A 27,244-nucleotide genomic window follows, 5' to 3' on the forward strand; every position below is an offset into this window, starting at 1 on the left:
TTAAATAGAAGCTTGTTAGAAAACTAAAAAATATATATATTACATTTTCTTATTATTATTTATAAATTTGACAAGTGGAATCTCGCCAAGGAAATGGGTGGCTGTAGGCTGTAGCACCAAATCCCACCGCAAGTAATGGTGGCTAGACGCATAGACCCATCAAAAGGGGAGGCGCCACCGTTTTAGGCGTCACTCTTGGTTTCTTTTCTTTTCTTTTTTTCACACTTTTTTCTAGCAAAAGTTCCATCCCTCACGATTTTTGTGGGCTCTTCAAAAAATGAAATTTAAAAAATTAAAACCGACCTTCCCCCACCGAACAAATCTAAAGCTATACTTTACCCTTTGATTTGGGATTAATTATAAATCTTACCTTAATTGCAATTTGAGTGAAGGGGTAATTAGCGCAAGATGCCTTTATTTTCTAATGTTATTGTGCAAAATATCCTTACATTTCTTTTTGCGACACATCTTCAATGTAAAATTTTTGTGATTGTTTACATCATCTTGTCAACATATAAACAATTTTTTTCCTTCAGTTTTTATCAATGGCTACATTTTAAGCCAATATCAATGGTTAATTTTGTAGAAAATATTTAGCCCCTGTTTAGTTCTGATTTTTCATCCAAAAAAATTAATTTTTTTTACTCTTACTTAGCCTCTGTTTGGCACTCATTTTTTTTTTCAAATTTTAATATTCGAAATAGTATTTTTTTAAAGAATATGTGATTGGAAAATAATAAAAAGTTTTCGATTTACGTGTAATATTAGTTTGTGAAAAATTGTGTGATTGAAAATAAAAAAGAAAAAAAATGAAAGAAAATGGAGGCTTGACGTGCTCAACCCATTTTTTGACTTTTTCGCTCACCGGTAAAATCCGCTTTTCACTTTAACGATCAAAAAATTAATTTTCAAGCCGAACTTGTCTTAATCTCCAAGTTACTTAGCATAATTGAAGGATGGATAACCGCAGACGATTGAACTCCAGCACCACAAACACCGCACTCCAAATCGCACTATTTTCTTCTCTCTCCTCCCTCCAATGTTACAGATCTCTTGCTCGTAATTTCCATTTTTCTTTGTCGTGTATATATACAGATACAAACACCATTCTCTCTCTAGAAGACCATCTCCTTCTCTCTCTAGATCTCTCTCTTTCTTCTTCGTTGCTACTCTGTCGTTGTCGGAGGTTTTCAAAGGTTTCTCTTCGTCGCTGACTCTTGAATTATAAGATCCGGAGGTTTCATTTGAAGCATCGACCCGCCGTCTGCCATGGCGGCCGCCAACGCTCCGATTTCCATGAAAGAAGTCCTCACGGTACCTGACAATATCGGCTTGTCATCTCTCGCGATTTCTGGATTGTTTATTACTGAATTTCTCGAATTCCATTCATTTTCAACCGTCTGGTTGCTTTTTTATTTAGTCTCCGTTTGGGCCCATTAATTTTGATTATAACGGGGAATAGTGTTTTATGTCTAATATTATTTTATTAAAGATTGTGTAGTTGAAAATAGAAGAGCGAAAAATTTAAGTTAATCTGACGAGATTTAATGGGGCCAAACGGGGGCTTATATTATTAAATTTGAATCGGTAGTTGTTTGGTATGGTAAACTGACAGTCATTTAGTTGCATGAGTAACTTAGGTTTACTGTTTGGATCTTTATTGTGCAAATTAATTTCAAATCTGTGAAACTTTTTTGGGAATTTGAGCTTTTGTTAGTTGAGTTGGATTCTGACTGTTTAATATGGTGTTGCAGTTGCCTAGCATAGGGATCAATGCTCAGTTCATCACTTTTACGAATGTTACAATGGAATCCGATAAGTATATATGTGTTCGTGAGACGGCACCTCAGAACAGTGTGGTGATCATTGATATGAATATGCCAATGCAGCCGTTGAGGCGTCCCATTACTGCAGATTCTGCTCTTATGAATCCAAATACTAGAATTTTGGCTCTAAAAGGTACTTGAATGCTGCTAAGCATTTTTATAAAAATGGTAATCGTGTCTTGGACTCGAATTATGCAAAAAGTATTTTTTGATATTCAAATAATAAATATATGGATATAAATTGCGTGGACGTTTATAGATATTGGTTGGGAGATTTAGGTGGAAGTTGGAACTTGTAGATGTTTATCATGTATGGTGCTCATACTAATAAGGCAGGCAAGTAGTGACAGATGTCACTGCTCATTAGAAAGGAGAGGATGATGGCTCCTTACTATGTTTATGGTTATTAAGCATGCTGCACACCGTTAATCAGTGGACAACTCTCTCCTTTGAATGGTGTCAAATTAGTATGCGAGTTAGAGAATATTAGTGATCTTTTTCAAATCATGGCTGAAACATTTTTAGGTGATAGTTATTTAAAATGTAACTTGTGAAGTTGCTAAATTAGCTCCTGCCTGAGCCCCATTTTTGAAAAATATATTTTTTGATGTTTTTTTTTTTTTTTTTTTTGGGAGAATGTGGGGTTAAAAAATTGGAATGTTACGGGTTTATATGTAAAATAATTTTATGGAGGAATGTGCAGTTGAGAATGAGTTTTGGAAAAATGGAGCCCAAACAGGGGCAGTGTGGTAAGTCATCGTACCGCAAACAGCCCCTGTTTGGGCTCCATTTTTCCAAAAACTCATTTTTTCAAAACTCGTTTTCATTTACACATTCTTCAATAATATTATTTTACTTGTAAACCCATATCTATATATAGATACACACAAACACACACATATATGATCTAATTTTTTTACTGAGACTTTTAGTTAATTTGTCATAGCGCAACTTCCTGGAACTACTCAAGATCACTTGCAAATATTTAATATAGAGGCAAAAGCAAAAATGAAGTCACATCAGATGCCTGAGCAGGTATGTTAGAATGCATTATTTCTTTCCCTAAGTATTAAATGACATATTTTCCCTCTATAAAGCAGTTTCTTGATGTTTGCATATCTGGAACATACTTCTTAACAGGTAGTCTTTTGGAAGTGGATTACCCCAAAGATGCTGGGTTTGGTAACACAATCATCTGTGTATCACTGGTCAATTGAAGGTGAGATATCTTTATATTGCCTTTGTTATAATTTATTAGTTCTCTCCCTCCCCTCCTCTCTTCTTTATTATGCTTGTTTTTTAAGCTTTTCAATGCATCTCTATATAGGTGATTCGGAGCCTGTAAAGATGTTTGATAGAACAGCTAATTTAGCAAACAACCAAATTATCAATTATAGATGTGATCCTTCTGAGAAGTGGTTGGTTCTGATTGGAATTGCTCCTGGTTCGCCTGAGGTGTGCAATTGCTTTCATTATTTTAGTGTTTCACCAAAACTGAGATTGAATCCCATATTGTGATGGCGCATAATTACCATTCGAAACTAATAATTTTAGAAGGTGCTGTTGCACTTCTTGCTGAGCTATTCTCTTCCCCCTTTTGCACATTTCTACATCATCCTCATTTTCTACTCGCATTTTAAAATTTATTTTGTATGTTCCTTGTACTAATATTGTTCTTTCCGAATGTCGTTGCATGCTCATTTGCTTTCCTTCTTTTTAAATAGTATTTGGGATGGTCTTTTCTTAATTGATTGATTATCATATTTTAGTGATGAGTTCTTCACATAAAACACTTGGTTTGCGGTACAGTGATAAGACTTGTAAGTTTTGATTTTTAAATTATTCAGCAAAATGTATCCTCAATTCTCTCCATGACTTAGTGCACTTGAGGTTTCTGGTGTTCTCTCTTATTTCAATTCTTTTAGAGACTCATTTTTTTGTAGTAATCGTCATGACCATGTTAATATGTCAACAAAATAATATTATTTAATTGTTTGAGTTGTAATTGTTGACATTCTAGTATATTCCGAAATGACCCAATTTTGTATCTTTGGAATTATTATACATGTACCACAAAAGAATACTTTTATAGAAAAAAACATAATATTTTCTTAACATGCGAGGATTTAAAATTTGTTTCAAGAAAAATACAATTAACATTATCAAAATCCTTAACTACATAATTTATTCTCCTTTTTTCACCACCTTCGATCTCCTCGAACCCGCCTTTTTAATTACCTATAAAATATTTAACATATACATGTAAGATATAAATTTCAGTAAATGAGTGATAATGAATTGCATTTCATATTTATATACGGAAAATCATAATATAAATATAGAGACATGGGAATTAAAATTCGCACTTCGCGGCTATATTTCCCGTGTGTAGCGTTACTAAACTCCGGCCCTTTGAACTTACACGTATAGACTCATATCATAATTATAACTTGGATTTTTGTATCATCATATTAATGACATAAATTTTCATAATTCAAAGATTGAAAGAACAATTCGTACTACTACACTTACAGATGTATGGAAGGAGGTAAAGGTAAATCTAGGAAATTGTTTCGTTAGATTTTTTGGAAGATGTGTTAAGAGAAAGAGAGATGCAAAGTACAAGATAAGTTGTGTGTGAGGGGGTATATATAGGGGTCTCTAAGGTTTGGCCCCATTACCTAGTTTTGGTACCAACATTCATTCCATTATTAATGTGACACGTTTTTTAATATAGAGTGTAATCAATCACTCAACTAATTTCCCAATTAACTATATTAATAATTATATAATTGCTACCAATAAGGTATGGCCGTATAATTAAATATTTGGTTTAAATTTACTTATGTATATGTATGTATACGTACACTATATAGCCATGTATATAGGAATTTAATTCTCATAATTTATGCCAAGTTGCCTAATTCATGTTTAATCAAAGTAGAAATTTAGTTACTTTCCATAATCTAAATACGGCAATCCCATAATCTCTTCATTATCAAAGCATGGCAATTCCATGATCATTTTTTTACCAAAATTTGAAATTCAAAAAGTGCACTTAGGTCCTTCAACTATGAAAAGTTATCAATTTGTCCCTTAGTTTTCATAGATGACTATATAGAAACTTTTAGGATATTATAATCTACCCCTCTTGTAATAAATTTTGGTCCTCGAAAACTACCTTAGATATCATTATCAAATAGTTGGGGACTCTTTGATCGCATTTTTGTTAGGACCCTAGCTGCAGTTGATGAACAATACCAGAATAGAAATGAAATGTTGTATTTTATTGATGAAATTAAGAACTACAATACTGGAAAAGAAAACACACAGCCATTCGAGAGGGCTAGTCTCTCCACACTCTCTACTCAATTTTCTCCCCTCTATCACCGCTGGTTGCCACTTTATTTATAGATTCTTTCTGACTACGTACCCACCGCAACTTGCCGTAATAACAAAATCAGTCGATGCACATTTCTTGTAGGTAAAGGTTTGATTTTCTTCCCTTTCCATCCATTTGAGGATGAAATCAATTTATTACTCTTTTGGGTCAGGTATTCTTTAGTAGATTGGATAATGAAGCCACCATGTGACAGCTTTTTTGAATTGCGAACTCCCTCTGTTTGCAATCGTCGGCCAGAGAGATGTAATTGCTGTTGATCTGGGAGTGCTCGCATACTGATTGGTTGCGTGGAACTTGATAGAGTGCTTGTTTGGGTTTGGGTTGTAATATTTGTTTTATTCTTATATGGGCTGTAAGCTAACTAGGCCTGCCCATTTTTTGAATATCGCCTAGTTTCTCATCATAGTCCAACCCTACGAAATCCATTAATTTTCCATCGTTCTTCTCCTGCTTTGGCCAATTCACAGAGATTTATTTCGTGACCTGCAAAGACCTTTTCTCCCTCGGCTATGGTAATGATAAGATTTCAATTAATCTCGATACTGATTGGTTGCGTGGAACTTGATAGAGTGCTTGTTTGGGTTTGGGTTGTAATATTTGTTTTATTCTTATATGGGCTGTAAGCTAACTAGGCCTGCCCATTTGTTGAATATCGCCTAGTTTCTCATCATAGTCCAACCCTACGAAATCCATTAATTTTCCATCGTTCTTCTCCTGCTTCGGCCAATTCACAGAGATTTATTTCGTGACCTGCAAAGACCTTTTCTCCCTCGGCTATGGTAATGATAAGATTTCAATTAATCTCCACCTTTCTACGTTGATTTCATCCAATTTGGGTTCAACTTTTTCACTTTTCTCAACAAGTGCATCGTTTCGGCCCCTCCAGGTTCATTCATTGATCTCTCCCTTCCCAATCTGTTGATCAGTCAATTTGGACACATCATTAGGGTTGACATAACCATTCTAATTGCCAAAAAATTTTCCCTAATCAGCACCGAGTATTATCACGTTCCTAGCATACTTGTGGCCTACAACTTGAGAACAAGCAGTAGCCACCACTTGATTCTGTAAACCCTTCGATTCAACATCCTCTTTGCATTTCTCAATCAAAACAGATAAGGTAGCTGCCAATACCAATTGATATTGTTGCAGTAAGAGCACAATTAAGCTGGGAATCTTTGTCGTCGTCTCTTCAATTTCTACTCTCAAATTCAAATTCTCCAAGTCCAATAACATCACCTGCCCTCTTTTTTTGAATGCCTTCACCATATATTTCCTAAACATAGCTTCATTCAACCTTTAATTGGAGGAGGGCTTTTTCCATTAGCATGAGTGATCGTACGGTGATTGCAGTGGTTTTTGGGACAACAATGGGTGTTGGGCTGTGATTGTAATTCATCTTTGGGCCTGCTTTAGACCTTCATTGCAATCCTTAACAATTTGGGCCAATTCCATAGTTTGGCCAGTCCCTTTAGGCTTTACCATCTTCCCTTCTACCCGAATCCCTTTGTTTTAGCCCATTGACTCCATTCCCTTCAACAGCATCTTCTGGAAGTGTCGACAATCTCGAAACAGGCATTTCCAATCTCCGCCCTCGATGCTGCACCTATCATGATTCCTCCCTACGTTTCAAGCTGTCTGTAACTATCCCAATTTCATTAAATTCAAGTGTATTTTGAGAATTGAAGATAGCTTCAGGTGATGCTGCTGCTCGACCTTGTTCCGCTCCTGCTTGTCCCGTTTTTCCCATCATGGAATCAAACTTCTCCATTATAATAGACATTGCCTTCTTAATTTCAAATTTCAGTGTTTTCAAATTTTCATGTACTTCCAGCTCAATTCCATTAATTTTCGTCTCCAAGGCTACCACTCGATCTGTAGTCATTTTCCCTGATCTCAACTGCTTCGATACCATTTTGATAGGTTTTACCCTAGGTTAATGGTAAAATCTACCTGTGATTAATGAAAACACAAGACAGGAACAGAAATTATGATATGCATTGATAGAAATTGAATTACAAAAAATAGAACGTCAAATTAGTGGGTGAAAACTATATTGTGGAGAGTACAGCACTCTTGAAAGGCTAATTGTATTCCGATTCACTTTTTTGTAATTTAGTTTCAATCTATACGTCATAATTTTTGTTTCTGTCTTGCGTTTTCATTAATTACAAGTAGATTTTACCATTGATTTGGGATTGAAACCTATTAATATGTTCCTCGCATTCCCAAGTGGCGTACTCTACTGAATGATGTTGCCATAATACTTTAATCAGCAGTATCTCTTTGTTGCGAAGCTTCTGCATTTTCAGAGCTATGATGCATATTGGTGCTTCTTCGTAACTCAGGTTCAGCTAAATATCTAATGTGTTGATGTCTCACCACGATTTTGGTTAGGGAATACTTTTCGAGCATTGATACATGAAAAGACACCGTGTACAGCTGAGAGCTTTGGTGGCAAAGCTAACTATATACAACATTTTCAGTCTGCTTTAAAATTTCGAAAGGATCAATATATCTTAGTTTGAGCTTATTTCTCTTACCATATCGTAGTATACCTTTCATAGGTGTAACCTTAAAAAGTGCTTTATCTCCTGTAGCAAATATCAAGTTTTTTCTCATTTTATCTGCATAATTTTTTTGTCCATCTTGAGCCTTCTTCATGCTAACTTTGAATTTTTTCAATCGCTAGTACTGTCTGTTCCACAATTTCTGGGCCAATTTCATCCCAATGAATAGGCGATCTAAATTTCCTCCCATATAAATCCTTATATGGTGCCATGCCAATGGAGGTATAATAGGTACTGTTTTATGCAAATTCAATTAAAGGTAAATGCTTTTCCTAATGTCCACCAAACTTTGTGATACAATCGCAGCATATCATCTAATGTTTGAATTGTCTGTTTAGACTATCCGTCCGTCTGAGGGTGGAAAGCGATACAAAAGTTTTATTTAGTTTCCATAGCCTGATGTAAACTCTTCCAAAAGTTTGATGTGAACCTTAGGTTCCTATAATACTATTGAAACTGGGATACTATGTAGCCTCAATACTTCCTTCTGAGTAAAGATATACTTAAGGCTTTTATGATTTGTACAGATGTCGCACTTTTCCTCCATACAAATAGTGCATCCAAATCTTCAGGGCATTAACTACTGCAGCCAGCTATAGATCATCTGTGGGATAGTTTTGCTTATAAGGTTTCAACTGTCTCAATGCATAATCAACTACTTTGTCTTGTCTTATCAAAACACATCCAATACCCAGCTTGAATGCATCACTACAGATTACAAAACCTTCCAATTCTCTAGCTATGGTTAGAACTGGCGCATTGCTTAACTTTTTAATTCCTCAAATCTGCATTTACATTTCTCTGTCCATTCAAACTTTACACCCTTACGAGTTAACTGTGTTAATTATCCTGATATTTTGAAGAATCCCTCAATAAGCCTTCTGTAGTATCCTGCTAAACCCTAAAAGCTCTTCCACATTGTTTGACCTTGACCAATTCAATATTGCCTCTACTTTACTAGGGTCTACCTCTATTCCTTGTGTTGTGATCACATGACCAAGAAAGATCACCCGTTCTAACCAAAATTAGCACTTCTTGAATTTTGCAGAAAGTCATTCCTTTCTCAGGATCCCTAACACAACACTTAAATGTTTTTTGTGCTCTCACAACGAGTGTAGATAAGGATGTCATTAATGAATACAATAATAAACTGGTCCAAATATTCATAGAAAACGTGATTTAAACTCCAAGAGCATTTGTTAAGCTAAACGGCATAACTAAAAACTCGTAGTGACCATACCGAGTTCTGAAGTCCTTTGAGACATTACTAGATTTGATCATCAATTGGTGATATCTCGATGTCAAGTCATTCTTTGAAAATACTCTGGCCCCTTTTAGTTGATCAAACAAGTCTTCGATTTTGGGATACTTGTACATAAATAAGCACATTTTCATAACTAAAAAAAATTCTAATTTGCTTAAATATAATTTTGTACATATTTATTCATATCATTGTGCACAGACATGTTTAATTTTTTATAAACTAGCACGTTCTAAATATAGGTAAGCATAATGAACATGATTATAATATAATCGTCATCATATGATCATAACATTAAATATTTATGCATTTACATTTTTTTTTTCTGATTCGATAGCATCGGAGTTTGAAAAGTGGCAATATAATAAACCTTGGACTTTTTTTTTCCCTCTAAAGGAGTCGACAGAATTGTAGATCCGCTCTAATGCCATGTTGAGAGGACCCAAACTTTTACTTTTGGTATCATTATATATGTACTGTGAAAGAATACTTTCATAACAAAAGCATAATATTTTCTAAACGTACGAGAATTTAAAATTAATTTTAAGAATAATAAAATGAACATTATTATAATACTTATCTATATAATTTAGGTCCCGTTTGGTATCCATTTTTTTTAAAATGCATTTTTCTCTCTTCTTTTCAACTACATATTCTTTATTAAAATAATATTACACTTAAATAAAAAAAAATTTCCTTATTTTTTAACCACACATTTTCTATCAATTTACTATTCTAAAATGCATTTTTACATAAAAATGGGTGTCAAACACCCTCTTATTTTTTCCTTTTCATCCACGCAAGCACAATCCACCTCTGCTTGCCTCAAACCCACATTTTTGGTTACCTATAAAACATTTAACATATACAATACACGTGAGACATAAATATCATTAAATGAGTAATAACGAATTACATCTCATATTTAAATACAGAAAATCATTACATATGGAGACACGGGAATTAAAATTCGAATTTCGTGGCTATAAATCCTATGCGTAGCGCTAGTAAACTTCGGTCCTTTGAGCTTAACGCATATAGGACCTATATTATAATCATAACTTGGATTTCCGTATCGTCATATTCATGACATAAATTTTCGTAATTCAAATATTGAAAGAACAATTCGTACTACTACACTTATGAAAGAAGGTAAAGGTAAGTCGAGAAAATTGTCTTGCTAGACTTTCACTCCAAAATTCTTTGGACACTGTGTGTACTAAGCTTTGTAATGTGAAAATGTTATGTGGAATTGCGGGGGGTGGGGGGGGGTGCGTTTATATATAGGGGGTCTCTAAGGTTCGACCCCATTATTCATTTTTGGTACCAACAATCATTCCCTTATTAATGTCCCACGTTTTTCCATATAGAGTGTAATCAATCACTCAACGAATTACGCAATTACCCATATTAGTAATTATATAAATACGGCAATCCCATAATCTCTTCATTATCGAAGCATGACAATTTCATGATCATTTCTTTACCGAAGTTTTAAATTCTAAAAAATGCACATTGGGTCCTTCAACCATGAAAAGGTACCAATTTGGTCCCTTAGCTTTCATCAATGAATATATAGAAACTTATGGGATATTATGTATACTTAATTCAAAATAATATAAAGTGCAAAAATATGATCATAATAAGCTTATAAACAGTCTTAAAAATCAGCAATAAATCAGATTAACAAAATTAGCAGTCTAGCTAGTAAATGAATCATAGATTATTAAACTAACCACTTATAAGTTTTCATATTAGTAATCACGTATCAAAATTGTAATCTGTAAGTAGAAGTAGAAACAACCTGAAAGTCTCCTTTATCATCTACTTGTAGGACTTTAAAAAAATAGTTGACATATTACATTCCACCTCATCGCCATCACTTTCCTGTCATTCTTTGTTATCAACCTTCACTTGCAATAGTATCTTCTCGTTCCCTTTTTCCTTTTTCCTTGTACATGCACCCCCTTTCACTTCTGTGTATGTGCAACTCAAAAAAAAAATAAAAAAATAAAAATAAATTATATATATATATGTGTATATATATATATATATATATATATATATATATATATATATGTGTGTGTGTATATATATATATACGTATATATATATACATATATATATATATACATATATATATATATATGTATATATATATATATATATATATATATACACGTATATATATATATACACATATATATATATATACACATATATATATATAATTTTTTTTTTTGTTTTTTTTATTCTAGACATAAATGCCTAGAAAAGGCAAGATAAACTGAAGAACACCTTAGTTTAAACTTGAGGCATAAGCCTTCAAATGACACTTAAGGATTAAAATTTGAGGCTTTTAATGAAAGCCTAATGACTGACGCATGGCAGGACCCAAGGCATAAGTCTCAAACAAATTGTTAAACAATGCTAGTAATTAGCAATTTATCTGGATATAATTACAATAATGGGAAGTTCTTTAAAAGAAAACCTATATAATTGAATTACAACTTATAAACCGTCTTACCACTTCATAGGTCGTCGAGGTCGTGATATACTTTTGTGCAATATTTAGCTCAATTAACAAATTATAGACTGAACAAAATATGATAGCCATTACCATTTTTATAGTGAAGAGGCTTTGGCTTTATAGTTGTATTGCCATGGCGTTAATTTGGAAAACTTAGCATGTGGTAATGGTTGTTTCATAAATCTTCTTGAGGAAGTTTTCACCCTTAAATCTTGTTTTATGAAATTTCTCGTTCAAGTATTGTTTACTTTATTTTTTATTTTCCTACTTTGCTTTATTTGATTACTATGACGTGTTTTCACAAGTCTTGGAGAATAATGCTATTTGTATATGATGGTTTGCATATAGATGATGCGTCAAAACGAGATTAGGGAAGTGTGTTTTATTTTTATTTGGATGAAGAAGTTTTGACCCAATTATATCTCACCACATCAAGTGTGTGTAAACCATTGTGTAAACTATTATTTATATGTAGCACAATCGATTCTTGGAAGAGGTAGTTGTAATTGGCAGTCTCGTGTAAACCTGGATGTTATTATTGAACTTCAAGAATGCTTTTATATCAGAGCATTTACTAATTTAATTACTTTTTTTCAATTAACGTTGCAAGTTGCTTCAGTAATTGGATTGAGTTTTTGAGGGCTTAATTTTATTTGCTTGGCCTGAGTTCTTTACCTTAATTAAGTGCAAATTCTATCCACAATCTGATATATCTTTTTAGACACTGTTTTCCAAATTAATCTGCTTTTCTTGAGTAAAGCCATTATAAAAACTGTTTGTTCCATTTTTTGTCCATCATTTCTAACCCTCCTTTTGGAACACTTGGTTTATGGTTAAATATGTGATGATGTGGTTGCCAAAGTCTCTGCACATTTTTGTTTACTGTATAATTTCTCTCTGGAGCTTTTGTTATTATCTACTAATTTCCTTCACAACCATCTTACTAGTTTGATATTCTTCTATTCATTCTTATAGAGGACTCAACTGGTCAAAGGAAATATGCAACTATTTTCCGTTGATCAGCAACGGAGTCAAGCTCTTGAAGGGCATGCTGCATCATTTGCCTCATTCCGAGTATGAGATGTTGATTTCTTTTGATCTATGTTTCTGCATTTGCAGTTTCTCTAAGTTGAGATGTTGATTTCTTTTTATCTATGTTTCTGCATTTGCAGTTTCTCTAAGTTATTTTCATTGTATTCATTTGTATGCCTTGAGCAGGTTCCTGGAAATGATAAAGATTCTTTACTTATTTCTTTTGCTACAAAAACCTATAATGCTGGACAGATTACATCCAAATTGCATGTCATTGAGCTTGGAGCTCAGCCAGGTGGATATATTATTATTATTTTTTTTTTCAGATTGTCAATGATTCTGGATTGGATGCATCATTATATGAATCTTAGTTGGTACATGCTGAAAGTTAATATCATCTGCTTATTGGCCTTAACTCAAAATCTTCTGTAGGGAAACCATCCTTTACAAAAAAACAAGCAGATCTTTTTTTCCCTCCAGATTTCGCCGATGACTTTCCAGTGGCCATGCAGGTATTTCTTCATACGATTCCTCTAGCTATGATTGTGTTTGTCTTTAAGTAATTGAAGGAATACTTTCTGCATTTTACTTTCATTTAGCACTATCCTTTTGCAATTTTGCAGATTTCCCATAAATATAGCTTGATATATGTGATTACGAAGCTTGGACTTCTCTTTGTCTATGATTTGGAAACTGCCACAGCAGTTTACAGAAATAGGATCAGTCCGGATCCCATCTTTCTTACTTCAGAAGCTTCTTCTGTTGGAGGTTTCTATGCAATCAATAGGCGAGGCCAGGTTTTACTTGCTACAGTAAATGAAACAACAATCATCCCTTTTATCAGTGGCCAAGTATGTATACAGCCATTTATGGTATATCCATCTGAAACTTTTTTGTCTACAATTATTGAGTGTTACTGGTTATTTGTCAGTTGAACAATTTGGAGCTTGCTGTCAATCTTGCTAAAAGAGGTAACTTGCCAGGTGCAGAGAATTTGGTACGTCAATCCGGTCTCTTTATGCTCCTTTGTCTTTTGAGATTTGTTTCTGATGGGAAGGCAGCTAGCAATGCCTTTACTTGTAGAATTTTGCTTAGCAATGTGTCTATGCACATGTTTTTCTTCTTACGAGCAATATAAATTAGGCTGGATTTCTATTATTATAAGGTCTGGATTCTATGTTGAATAAGCATGTTCTCTATTATTACATATTTTGTCTCATTAATGACTAAAACTGAGCCCGAAATGATTACATTCATTCAATTATCTAGTGCTTTTGGATACTGGTAACTTACCCTTTCTGTCAATCATAAAATGTCTCAGGTTGTCCAGCGTTTCCAAGAATTGTTTGCCCAGACGAAGTATAAAGAGGCTGCTGAGCTTGCTGCGGAATCTCCTCAAGGCATCCTCCGGACACCTGATACAGTAGCCAAATTTCAGGTAGTTCATATTCTTCGGTGGCATAAATGTAGTTGGTTATAAGATTGAGGCTATATTTGGCTCATGTTTATAAATGGATTATGAACCCTCAAGCCACTTTTTATCTACACATTTCGAGGGATCCATGAGTACCCACTTATCTGCCGCTCATGCTATATATTTACAATTAAAACTGTTTATAAAACCTTCCCAAATTCCACATGCATGTTTCTTCTCCCCCTTTAAATGGAATCAACTTTTCCATAAACATATTATAGGGCATATTTCATGAATACATTCAATATTTACTTAGTGGGAGAGGAGGCATAATTAACATGATGTGATGTTTGCAGAGCGTTCCTGTTCAAGCTGGGCAAACGCCACCATTGCTGCAGTACTTTGGAACCCTTCTAACTAAAGGGAAGCTCAATGCGTTTGAGTCTTTGGAATTATCTCGCTTGGTCGTGAACCAAAACAAGAAGAATCTCTTGGAGAACTGGCTAGCTGAGGATAAGCTGGAATGTAGCGAGGAACTTGGAGACCTTGTTAAGGTTAGATATGCTATAAAATCTAAAATTTCTTTTCCCATAGATTGTTTTCAATTTCAAATTTTGTAAAACTTCCATTTTCTATATTGTAACACGAACCTGCCTTTCCTGGTCCTTTTTTATAGACTGTGGACAACGACCTTGCACTGAAAATATATATCAAAGCTAGAGCTACTCCAAAAGTTGTGGCTGCTTTTGCTGAGCGTAGGGAGTTCGATAAAATTTTGATATACTCCAAGCAGGTTACTAGCCCAATCATTCTGATGTTCTTATTCCTGTTTATTTCAGGATAATTACGACATTACAGTATGTGACAAAACTATCAGTTCATAAGGAAAATTTACATGATTTTTCTCGACTTCTACCTCAGTTTATAGTTATTACAGATGAACAATATGTTTATGCTGGTGCAGGTTGGATATACGCCGGACTATCTGTTCCTTCTGCAAACTATTCTTCGATCAGATCCACAGGTATGCTTGGAATACGACCATGACTTACTCTGGTGTTTTGAGTAATTCTTCTTTATTCGAATATGGCATTGTACATTTGAAATGATGTAGATCTTTACCCTGGTGTTTCCAGGGAGCTGTTAATTTTGCCCTCATGATGTCTCAAATGGAGGGAGGTTGTCCAGTTGATTACAATACCATTACTGATCTATTTCTTCAGGTATGAGATTTGTTGTTACTGTTAATGAGAAAATTAAAATTGTTGGTCTTATTGGGATAATTGTTTCGTTGGTTGTCCTGGTTTGCTTTCTTCTACTATTAGAAGCACCAGTAATGATTCAAATGTTTTAAGACTATTACTTTTGGGAATACCTTTTATTAATTTTTTCAATCATACTTTCACCAGAGGAACTTGATCCGTGAAGCAACTGCATTTTTGTTAGATGTTCTGAAACCAAATTTGCCAGAACATGCGTTCCTGCAAACCAAGGTAAATTTTAGAGTTTGCTCTTATGTTGTTGATCCAGTTCATTATATTCATCTTGTCGACATTTGGCATCAATTATGTGCCTTTTCTATTCAGGTCCTTGAAATCAATCTCGTAACCTTTCCTAATGTGGCTGATGCTATTTTAGCGAATGGGATGTTTAGTCATTATGACAGACCGCGGATTGGACAACTCTGTGAAAAAGCTGGTCTTTACATTCGAGCACTTCAGGTTAAATGTTTAGTCATGAATACGTGTGTGTGAGTAATATTTTGTTAAATGCACTTATACTTTTGTGTTTGTATATGTATATGTACAAGCACATACACATGTATGTATAAAACTTGATCCTATTGATTGAAGAATATTTGATGCTTGCAGCATTACACTGAACTTTCAGATATCAAACGTGTCATTGTGAATACTCATGCAATTGAGCCACAGGTTAATGAATTCCTGTCACTGTGTATGTCATTAATGTTTGTTGCTTTAGTGCTGAGTGATGTAATGACTTTCAGGCTCTTGTGGAATTCTTTGGGACACTTTCCCGGGAATGGGCACTAGAGTGCATGAAGGATCTTCTCGTGGTCAATTTGAGAGGAAACCTTCAGATAATTGTGCAAGTAAGGATTGAATTCGTTGCCATAGTGATTTTTTCGGTCTAAGCTGGTTGATTCTGTTGTCAATGGAAAAGTTACCTAAAGGCCTATTCCATGTAAAAACTGTTTGGAACTATAAAAATTTTGGTATGTCATTGCACTTTCCGGTAGTGAATTTGTTATTAGCATCATTGACTAGTTCTTTTCTGTAGGTTGCAAAAGAATATTGTGAGCAGTTGGGGGTTGAAGCTTGCATAAAGATCTTTGAGCAGTTTAAGTCGTATGAAGGATTATATTTCTTCTTGGGATCATATTTGAGCTCCAGGTAATATCTGAAGAAACCAAGAGACTTTGTACTATGGGCTGAGCTGTTATACATTTTATGCTAGCTAGCTTGTGTGCTAATATTTGCTTTACTGCAGCGAGGATCCTGACATTCACTTCAAGTACATTGAGGCTGCTGCCAAGACTGGACAAATTAAGGAGGTTGAGCGTGTAACAAGAGAATCAAATTTCTATGACCCTGAGAAGACAAAGAACTTTTTAATGGAAGCCAAACTTCCAGATGCTCGACCACTGATCAATGTGTGTGACCGCTTTGGTTTTGTTCCAGACTTAACACACTATCTGTATTCAAGTAACATGCTCCGTTACATTGAAGGTTATGTGCAGAAGGTATAATTTCGGTCAAGGTTCTGGTATCTTTTTGAGAAACTTCTTGTCCTTGCTAGTGAACCTTCTGTCTTTCTGAATTAGGTCAATCCAGGAAATGCTCCACTAGTTGTTGGGCAACTCCTAGATGATGAGTGTCCTGAAGATTTCATCAAAGGTCTGATCCTGTCTGTCCGTTCTTTGCTTCCAGTAGAGCCTCTCGTTGAGGAATGTGAGAAAAGGTATATTTTCTGCTTCCATGATTTTGTGATAGAATTTTATCTTCATGTCCTTATATATGATATGTGGTGTTCAGGAATCGACTTCGCCTACTTACTCAATTTTTGGAGCATCTTGTGAGTGAAGGAAGCCAAGATGTGCATGTCCACAATGCTCTGGGTAAAATCATAATTGATAGCAATAACAATCCAGAGCATTTTTTGACGACCAACCCATATTATGATTCACGTGTTGTGGGTAAATATTGTGAGAAGCGTGACCCGACCCTTGCTGTTGTTGCATATCGAAGAGGGCAGTGTGATGATGAACTTATTAATGTAACAAATAAGAATTCTTTATTCAAACTGCAATCCAGGTCTGTAAGTTGTTTAGTTTTAGCCTTGTTCTTTAGTTTCATATCAGTTCTGGAAGTTTATTGACCTGTACTGTTACTTCAGGTATGTTGTTGAAAGGATGGATGGTGATCTCTGGGCCAAAGTTCTTGACCCTGAAAATGAATATAGAAGGCAGCTCATTGATCAAGTTGTATCTACTGCTTTGCCCGAAAGCAAGAGCCCAGAACAAGTTTCTGCTGCTGTTAAAGCTTTCATGACTGCTGATCTTCCCCATGAACTAATTGAGTTGCTTGAAAAGATTGTACTCCAAAACTCTGCTTTCAGTGGGAATTTTAACCTGCAAAACTTGCTAATCTTGACTGCAATTAAGGCTGATCCATCCAGAGTTATGGACTATATTAATAGACTTGACAACTTTGATGGACCAGCAGTTGGGGAGGTGGCGGTGGAAGCCCAGTTGTATGAAGAAGCTTTTGCTATCTTCAAGAAGTTCAATTTGAACATACAGGCTGTCAATGTGTTGTTGGATAATGTTCAAGACATTAACAGGGCAGTGGAATTTGCATACCGTGTGGAAGAAGATGCTGTTTGGAGTCAGGTGGCTAAAGCTCAACTAAAGGAAGGATTAGTGAGTGATGCAATCGAATCATTTATCCGTGCAGATGATGCAACTCATTTCTTGGAAGTTATCCATGCTGCTGAGGACGCAAATGTTTTTCATGACTTGGTGAAATATCTTCTGATGGTTAGGCAGAAAGCAAAGGAGCCGAAGGTGGACAGTGAGCTCATTTATGCATTTGCTAAGATTGATAGGCTGGGAGACATTGAAGAGTTCATTCTCATGCCAAATGTTGCCAATCTCCCCAGTGTTGGTGATCGCTTGTATGATGAAGAGTTATATGAGGCGGCAAAGATAATTTTTGCTTTTATATCTAACTGGGCCAAGTTGGCAGTCACCCTAGTGAAGTTGAAGCAATTTCAAGGGGCTGTTGATGCAGCTCGGAAAGCTAACAGCGCAAAGACATGGAAAGAAGTTTGTTTTGCTTGTGTTGATGCAGAGGAGTTCCGGTTGGCTCAAATATGTGGTCTTAACATCATTGTACAGGTACTTCACGACTCGATTATTGGAGGACTCCTTTCAGTATGGTTGAGTCCTAGTTGATTGTTTTGCTTAGTTTTCCATGAGCATCTTAGAGAGTACATTGTGCAGCAATTTCTGAAAGTGCTGATTTTGTTTTCTTATCAATATGGTTCTTTTAGGTTGATGACTTGGAAGAGGTTAGTGAGTATTACCAGAACAGAGGATGCTTTAATGAGCTTATATCTCTTATGGAGAGTGGTTTAGGATTGGAACGTGCACATATGGGCATATTCACAGAGCTTGGTGTCCTATATGCTAGATACCGTCATGAGAAGCTCATGGAGCATATCAAATTATTCTCTACCCGCCTCAACATTCCCAAGCTAATCCGAGCATGTGATGAGCAGCAGCACTGGCAGGAACTAACATACCTGTATATTCAATATGACGAGTTTGATAATGCTGCCACTACCGTCATGAATCATTCCCCGGAAGCTTGGGATCACATGCAATTCAAAGATATTATTGTCAAAGTTGCTAATGTGGAGCTATATTACAAGGCGGTGCACTTCTATTTGCAAGAGCACCCTGAACTCATTAATGATGTTCTAAATGTCTTAGCTCTTCGCGTGGACCACACCCGTGTAGTTGACATAATGAGAAAGGTTTTTACTCCTGCTTAATGAGTTATTTCCCTTCTCGTTTCATGAAATGTTTGATTTGAAATTTTGAGCTTTTGTGCTGAAACTTTGTACCTTGTATTGTTTAGGCAGGCCACTTACGTCTTGTTAAGCCATACATGGTTGCAGTTCAGAGCAATAATGTGTCTGCCGTTAATGAAGCTCTCAATGAGATATACGTAGAGGAGGAGGATTATGATAGACTGCGTGAATCCATTGAGTTGCATGATAACTTTGATCAGATTGGCCTTGCACAGAAGGTGAAGTATAGTTTCTACCTTTGTTTAATTTTAGTTACTAAAGGCTAACAAGTAATATCTCATATTATTTCGTGACAGATTGAGAAACATGAGCTCCTTGAGATGAGGCGTGTGGCATCCTACATTTACAAAAAAGCGGGTAGGACAATCTGGTGACCGGGAACTTGCTGAGGAGTTGCTTATATACTTCATTGAGCAGGTATTATTAGTTTATTAGTTACTTCAATGAACAGGTATTGTTAGTCACAAAATCAAGATATTTATACTAGAGGATTTGATATACAGCTATTAGCTGCATTGAAATCAATGAGTTCTCTTTCCAAATGGATGTTTTCAATTATAATAATGAACTCTATCCCCTTTTCTTGAGTGCTTATACTTTGGCCATTCCATTGCCCAAATATCTGGTGTCTGACATGGTTATTTCAATGCTTTTAGAAGAGTCCTAAGTAATGCAACTCTTGAGGAATTATATAATGAGAGATTGTCAATGGTAAAAATTTGCTGTCTAATTATTGTTTGTTTGATTCCACAGGGGAAAAAGGAATGCTTTGCATCGTGCCTATTTGTTTGTTACGACTTGATTCGTGCGGATGTTGCTCTTGAACTTGCCTGGATGAATAATATGATCGATTTTGCCTTCCCATATCTCTTGCAGGTTATTCTCTCTTGTACCCATGGCTTGTGTCTTTGGGGATTTCTTATAGAGTTCCCCGAAGTTGTATATAAGCTTATTTATCATTTTTCTTGTGGCGCTAGGTTAAAGATTTGTGTATGTGATCAAATTTTAGGATACATACCCAATTTTTAGGATGGTCTTTGCTCTTTGGCAGCGTTTGTTACAAACTTCGTTTTTCATATCATATTTTCCTCTTTTTATTTATATTTATTATTATTATTATTATTTTGCCTGCAGTTTATCCGTGAATACACAGGCAAAGTTGATGAACTAATCAAGGACAAAATTGATGCTCTTAATGAAGTGAAGGCTAAAGAGAATGAGGAGAAGGACGTTATCAAACAACAGGTAACTTAAAGAAACTCTCTCTGTTTCCTTATTATCAGTCAGGGAATTGGTTGCTCTTCTTTGGTTCAGTGGTAGCATGACTGATTTAGCAATGCATGCTTTCACTGGAATTAATTATACTCATGTACCTGTACTGATATATTGAACTATGAATACCTGGGTCCTGATATATTGATTATTATTATTTGTTCAATGTTTTTATTAATTTGTTGCAGAATATGTATGCCCAGTTGCTGCCTCTTGCTTTGCCTGCCCCACCTATGCCAGGTATGGGGGGTGGTGGGATGGGAGGAGGTTATGCCGCACAAATGCCACCCCCACCAATGGGTGGAATGCCTCCAATGCCACCTTTTGGCATGCCACCAATGGGGTCCTACTGATGTTTGGATGATCTCGTGATTGGAAATTCATAGCGAGTAGTTTTTACTTGTTGAGAAAAGTGGACACTAATGGGTTGCACTTTATGCCTTGTTGTCTTGTGTTTCTTGTTTGATGCTCACCGCTTTTTCACTTTTCTGGAAGCTCCCTAGCTCAAGGTGAAAGTTTAGTTAAAGTTCTAAAATAATGTTTTGTGGTGTCGTCTGTAATAGGTTGTGGATATAGTTTGTAATATTCTTTGGTAGCAGAGCATTTTTTGGCTGCTGTAGCTGCAAGCTAAGGATAATTTGTGTTTTAAAAGAACAAGTGCCAATGTGATTAGTGGCATTATATCCTGAATTCTCAAAACTGAACTTGCTGTTTAGTTGAAATTTTGTAATTGTTTGCTTGTGTCCCGTCATATTATTATTATTATTTTTTTTTTTTCATCCCTTTCTCCATGTTATGTTGTTTGTACTCGATCTAGTTACTTGGCATCTGGTGAAAATGAATTCATCCAGTTGACTAAATTTAAATTTTGAGAATTATGAATTTATCTTGAACAATTTTTTGGTGCAGTTTCATACCATTCTCTCAGTCTGATCTCATTGGAGTTAGAACTGTTTTGACTATAGTCAATATAAATTAACTGTCGTCACAATGTAATCAAAATTGTAACTGAGAATTTTGAAAGAAACATGATATAATCAAGGATAAATTTAATTTGGGGTTTCGAATCTCTTAAAAAAGTGATGGAATGCAAAACGTTTCACTTTGGCACTGCAATAACAAAGCTCAAAATTAATAAGCAGTGTGAGATCCTTTGGACAGCTTTAGAAGACTGTTAGTAGACTTGAAAGTCATCCTTTGACCAAAGTTTAAGCAATTCAAATGACAAAATGATCCATCCTCACCCCCTACCTAATCGTGGACACAACAACTATAAGTGTTATGTTTTAGGCTCAATCGATTTTGGACATAAAACACTTTTAATACGAAATTGATGTATTTTATTATGCTAGATATGTTATTTAAAATAAATAAATATTTTTATTAAATTAAATAATAGAGTTTGTAGATTAAGGTCTTCGTAAATTGTTAATCACAATGTGTTATAATTATGATATTCAAATTACATATGTTTGAATCTTAAATCATCCGTGGTCATAAGTAATAGAAGGGATATGGATATTGTTATTATAGATAGATTATCAAGACATACACAAAAACATGATATTGGAATCAAGAAATGTTTCATTCTTTGAACATGTATTTCCGTACAAGTCCAAAGAGGAAACAAGCTCCTCCTAACGAACATGTGAGTCTATGATTGAAAATGGTCGCAAACGGGAAAGGACAAAAAATCGTATAATCTTTGATTTTCTGACCTATATGCTAGAAAGTGAACTTCAAAGTTATTAAGAGGTTGTGAATTTCTCGGAAGGACATCAATGGAAGGAGGCCATTAAAAGTTAGATAGATTCTATATTGTAGAATGATATATGGGAGCTAGTGGATTTTCCTCCAGGAAGCAAACCACTAGGCTATAAATGGATTTTCAAAGGGAAAATGAGAGCAGATGGAACTATCGAAAAGTATAAGGCCAGATTAGTAATAAAAGGTTACAAACAAAGGGAAGGCTTTGATTACTTTGATACGTATTCTCTAGTGACAAGAATAACATCTATTAGGTTGACACTTGTGATTGTCGCTTTGCGAAATCTTGAAGTACATCAAATGGATGTTAAAACTGCCTTTCTAAATGGAGATTTAGAAGAATAAATTTATATGGAACAATCCGATGGATTTTTGTCACCAGGGCAAGAAAAGAAACTTTGTAAACTGGTGAAGTCACTATATGGCTTGAAACAAGCACCCGAACAATGGCAAGAAAAATTTGATAATATCATGATAGAGATGAGATTTAAAATCAATGAGTGTGACAAATGTGTTTATGTCAAAGACACTAAAGATGGTTATGTCATTTTATGTCTTTACGTTGACAACATATTTATTGTTGGTAGTGACAATAATATGATTGAATCCTCAAAAAATATGTTGAATTCGAGGTTTGACATGAAAGATATGGGTTTAGTTGATGTTATACTTGGAGTAAAATCTCAAGAACATCATATGGGATTATTCTAAGTCAGTCACATTATGTGTACAAAATTTTGAAAAAGTTCAATAAGGATGATAATGGCTTGGCTAGAACACCAATAGATACAAGTCAACATCTATCTAAAAACAAAGGTGAAAGTGTCTCTCAAGTAGAATACTCGAGAGTTATTGGAAGTCTAATGTACTTGATGAGTTGTACAAGACTAGACATAGCCTATACAATTAGTAAACTAAGTAGATACACGAGTAATCTAGGAGCTAATATAAAAGATTCAAAGTCCACCAGTGGATTTGTGTTTACATTGGAAGGTGCAGCTATATCGTGGAAATCCTCTAAGCAAACAGTTATAGCCAGATCTATGATGGAATCTGAGTTTATAGCTCTAGATAAATGTGGTAAAGAGGCTGAATGGTTGCGCAACTTCTTAGAGAATATTCTAAGATGGTTAAAATTTGTGCCAGCAATTTGCATATATTGTGACAGTCAATCAGCAATAGAAATGACACATAGTAACATGTACAATGGTAGGTCTAGATATATACGTCATAGATATAATACCATAAGACAACTACTCTCGTCTGGAGTTATCATTATTGACTACGTAAGGTCAAAAGATAACATTGCGGATCCGTTAACCAAAGGGCTAAATAGAGAGTTAGTTGGAAAATCATCGAAATGAATGAGACTAAAGCCCTTGAACGGATAAGTCATTACAAAGGAAACCCAACCTAGTTGACTGGAGATCCCAAGATTTCTAAGGGACAACCTAATTGTAAAAGCTTAATAAAATCATTGTGGGGGTGTTTCCTCCTATCCATCCCTATGATATAACAGTGATGCTCGTAAGGATAAAGGATAAGCAATAGGCTTTTAAAGATTCTTATGCGTTGAAGTTCGAGTCAAGTTATGCGGGTTACTTGTAATAAGAAATTACCTATGTGAGAGAGAAGTGGGCCCGCTTCTAAGAGAATTGTGTGGGGGCTCAATTCCTAAGAACTCTCACAGAACCAGGCATATGTTTATGGCCAAAACGAACATAATAATGAGAACTGAATTGTGTTAGGAAGAATCCTGTGTGGAGTATATCATCGTTTACATAAATAGCAGAACAGTTCAGGGACAACATGTCTATTGGTCAACTAGTAAAGTAAATATACTTTCACAAGGGAAGGTTCAAAGGGTGATACCTATCTATCTTATACAGGCTTCAACCATTGAACTTTATCACCTAGTCTTGTGTCACACGGTCACCAAGTCTCGTGTCTCACGGTCTCAGGTCTTTTCCAATTTTCATTCATGTGGAGGATTGTCGGAAAAAATGAGTAAATGACTCACTTTTGGCAAAAATTTTCGTGGCACCCGTTGGTCGAATTTGGAAGATCAAAGTTGATCCGTATTCTCCTCCGTGAGAGTATCAAAATCATATATTTATTTGCCAAAAATGAAGTTTGGGTGAATGAGAAATTGAAGCTCAAAGATGACCACTGGAAGATGGTTATGTGGGAAAAAATTGAAGTTAGTCCCACATAGGAAAAATATGAAAGCAAGAACCACTTTAAATATGACTATACATTGGAAATGTGTAATCATGTGTAGCATAGAGGCTCACTCCACGTGTGCGCGTAGGGGGTGCAAATCACGGTCCGAAATTGCCTTCGGACCTTGAACTTGTGTGCGGGCATGACCTGCCAACATGAATGTCGGACCGAACAGAGCAAAAATTGGCCTGTTTAGAGTGTCCATATTTTACAATTTTTTGTTTTCTTCAATTGACCTTTAAGTTTCCAAAAGCTGCCAAAACTCCAGCAGAAACTAAAGTGGCTCTAGTGTTTATGGCCATGGAGTTATTGGACATATTTATGTTCTATTAAATCTCAATTTTCCAGCAATTCTAATATGTGAAAAAATCTCTCTGTCTCGCACCAGAAAATACTCAAGTTCTATATAATTTTATGGTCTGTATATTGTATAATTTTGTTCTGTCTGCATATGCATAATCTCTAGTCGTGGTGGTGATATTGTTCGAATACCAACTCAGTTCGCCGAAGTAGTTTCGGTGGTGCTCAGATTCTACAGGTTTTACCGTTGTATTCTGAGAAACAGACGCTTGGATTAGACCTCAAGCACTTATGGTGAGGGAGCGAATTTGTTTTAAAGAAACTGTGCTCGCATAAGCCTCGGGTTGAAATTTTATTTATCATTTGCAATTTACATATTTGTAATTTATTCTTGCAAATTATTTATTTATTTAGCGATTTACACGTTTGCAATTTACATGTTTTTATATTTATGTTAGAATATATATATATAATTTTAATAAAAATAGTTTGTGCTAATTTTACGCATATACGGTGAGCTTCGCTGACAAATATAGTAAGCTGCCATATACGGTGACCTGCACTGTCATATACGATGAGCTATCAAATACGGTAAGTTGCCTGAAAATACGATAAGTTGCAAATATGGTAAGCTGCATATACGGTAAGCTTCCTGTAAATACGGTAAGTTGCATATACGGTATGCTTAAATTCGATATCTAAACTACATATACGGTATGCGTTAATTCGATTTCATTAACACCACTATATTCCAACATTCTTCTCTTAGACAGGATTGTTTATAGAATTCCTTGCGGCTTTGAGTCATTTGAGAAAATGACACGTGACGAGATTTTAGAGATGAATTGGTAATTGATCTTATTATGTATTCACATGTTATATAATGGTTTGAAAGTCATGCTTTTCAGATTTTATCTATGTGTTTAAATAACGATTTTTGCCACCATTAAGGGGATGGTTCGCCTTGCATTTATTTCGAGCCTTCTTTGTTTTAGCTACCTTCACTCTTTTAGTCTTTACCTAGGGGGTTGAGTTCACAGGATAGACTTCTTCGTTCAATATCAACACTTGGTTTCAGCAAAACATTTACGGTAGGAGTGTAAGCAGATTAATTTCCATAAGCATAACCATCCCAACTCTAAGGGTTCTCCTTAATCCTTTGTCAATGTTTTAGTATGTTCATGATAAACTGAATTTGTACACAAATGAAATGCACTTCGCCTGTCAGTATCATTTTCTAAAATTTCATGTTCCTTCAACAATTGTTGAAGCTATATGCCTTCTTTTATTGCTCGATTAATTTCTCGATATTCAATTGGAGTTCAAGATGAGGCAACTATATAGTGAAGTTACATAGCTCTGGTTTCCTTCTTTATAAGTCAAGCCTTGAAGGAGTGTGTCATTAACATTCCTAAGATATTTACTTAATTTGAATGAATAATAAACTACGTAAACTAATAACAAACCAAAATTTATGAGAAGCCAATTACACAAATTGGACATGCAGAGAATGGGGTATGGAAAATGGGTGGAAAATTGTGGGATTCTTTTGATTTGAACCATTTTTGTTTATAAGAATTTGTTTTTCCACAAGCAATGATGTGTAAGATAGATTTTCTTTTATTTGTTACAAGGACTCCATAAATTTAAATTGAAATGCCAAGAATACACATAAACTTCTTAATGAAACAAATCCTCTCAATGCTAAAGAAAATTAACTTCATTTACCCATGGATCACAAATGACATTTCTTCTGTTATTGAGGATTATCTATGTTTACCCTATCAAGGATAGAGGTACCTTTGAGATCATTATTAATAGGATAGAAAATAGGATTTATTTCTCCATTATTGAGTGAGAATCAGAATACATTTATACGAGGTAGTCTGTGGCTAATGATGTGCTGTTTATGCATTATGTAATTATAGGAAAGCTGAGAGTTCATTTCATGGTATGTAGGCTCTTTTTGATATGTTGCGAGTTGTTTTCTTTATGAAGGCTGCACCCTAACTTGATGGGTTCAGTGCTGATTATATTGCTCGTTTTACTGGTAAGAATTACCTGGAGTTATTTGTTCCAATGATCACTGAACTTTGGTCCATGTCTTTGACTGGTCAGTGAAGTTTAAATTGTTGAATTTCGATCACTGAACTTAGGTATGTGTCCTTGATTGCTCACTGAAGTTTAAAATGTCGAGTTTTGGGCATTGAACTTTGAAAAATATTGTACGTTATTGTAGAAGCCCGAGAAAATAAAATGAAATTAGGCTATTATGTTATGATGATCTAGCACCACAAGTTTAGCTCATTCCAGAAACGAGCTATGGAAGCTTAACCCATTTAAGATTTTGAAAGTCCAAACCATAAGTTAATTAAAAGCCTAATAATTTAAGAGATTAAGTGTAAGTAAATTTGATTACAAAGATTTAAAGAATAACTGGATTCCCACAATAGTTATCTACATGGAATTCCATGTAGGCAACCTAGGTTCGAATCACCATTTGATGTTTTTATAAAAGCTTTATATGA

General features: G+C 35.0%; 1 pseudogene; it reads left to right on the forward strand.

Moving 5' to 3' along the window:
• The first annotated feature begins 981 nt into the window (after positions 1-981).
• Positions 982-21,172, forward strand: LOC111386148 (annotated as a pseudogene).
• The last annotated feature ends 6,072 nt before the right edge of the window (positions 21,173-27,244 follow it).

Source organism: Olea europaea, unplaced genomic scaffold, assembly GCF_002742605.1.
Source record: "Olea europaea var. sylvestris unplaced genomic scaffold, O_europaea_v1 scaffold343, whole genome shotgun sequence".
Taxonomy (NCBI): domain Eukaryota; kingdom Viridiplantae; phylum Streptophyta; class Magnoliopsida; order Lamiales; family Oleaceae; genus Olea; species Olea europaea.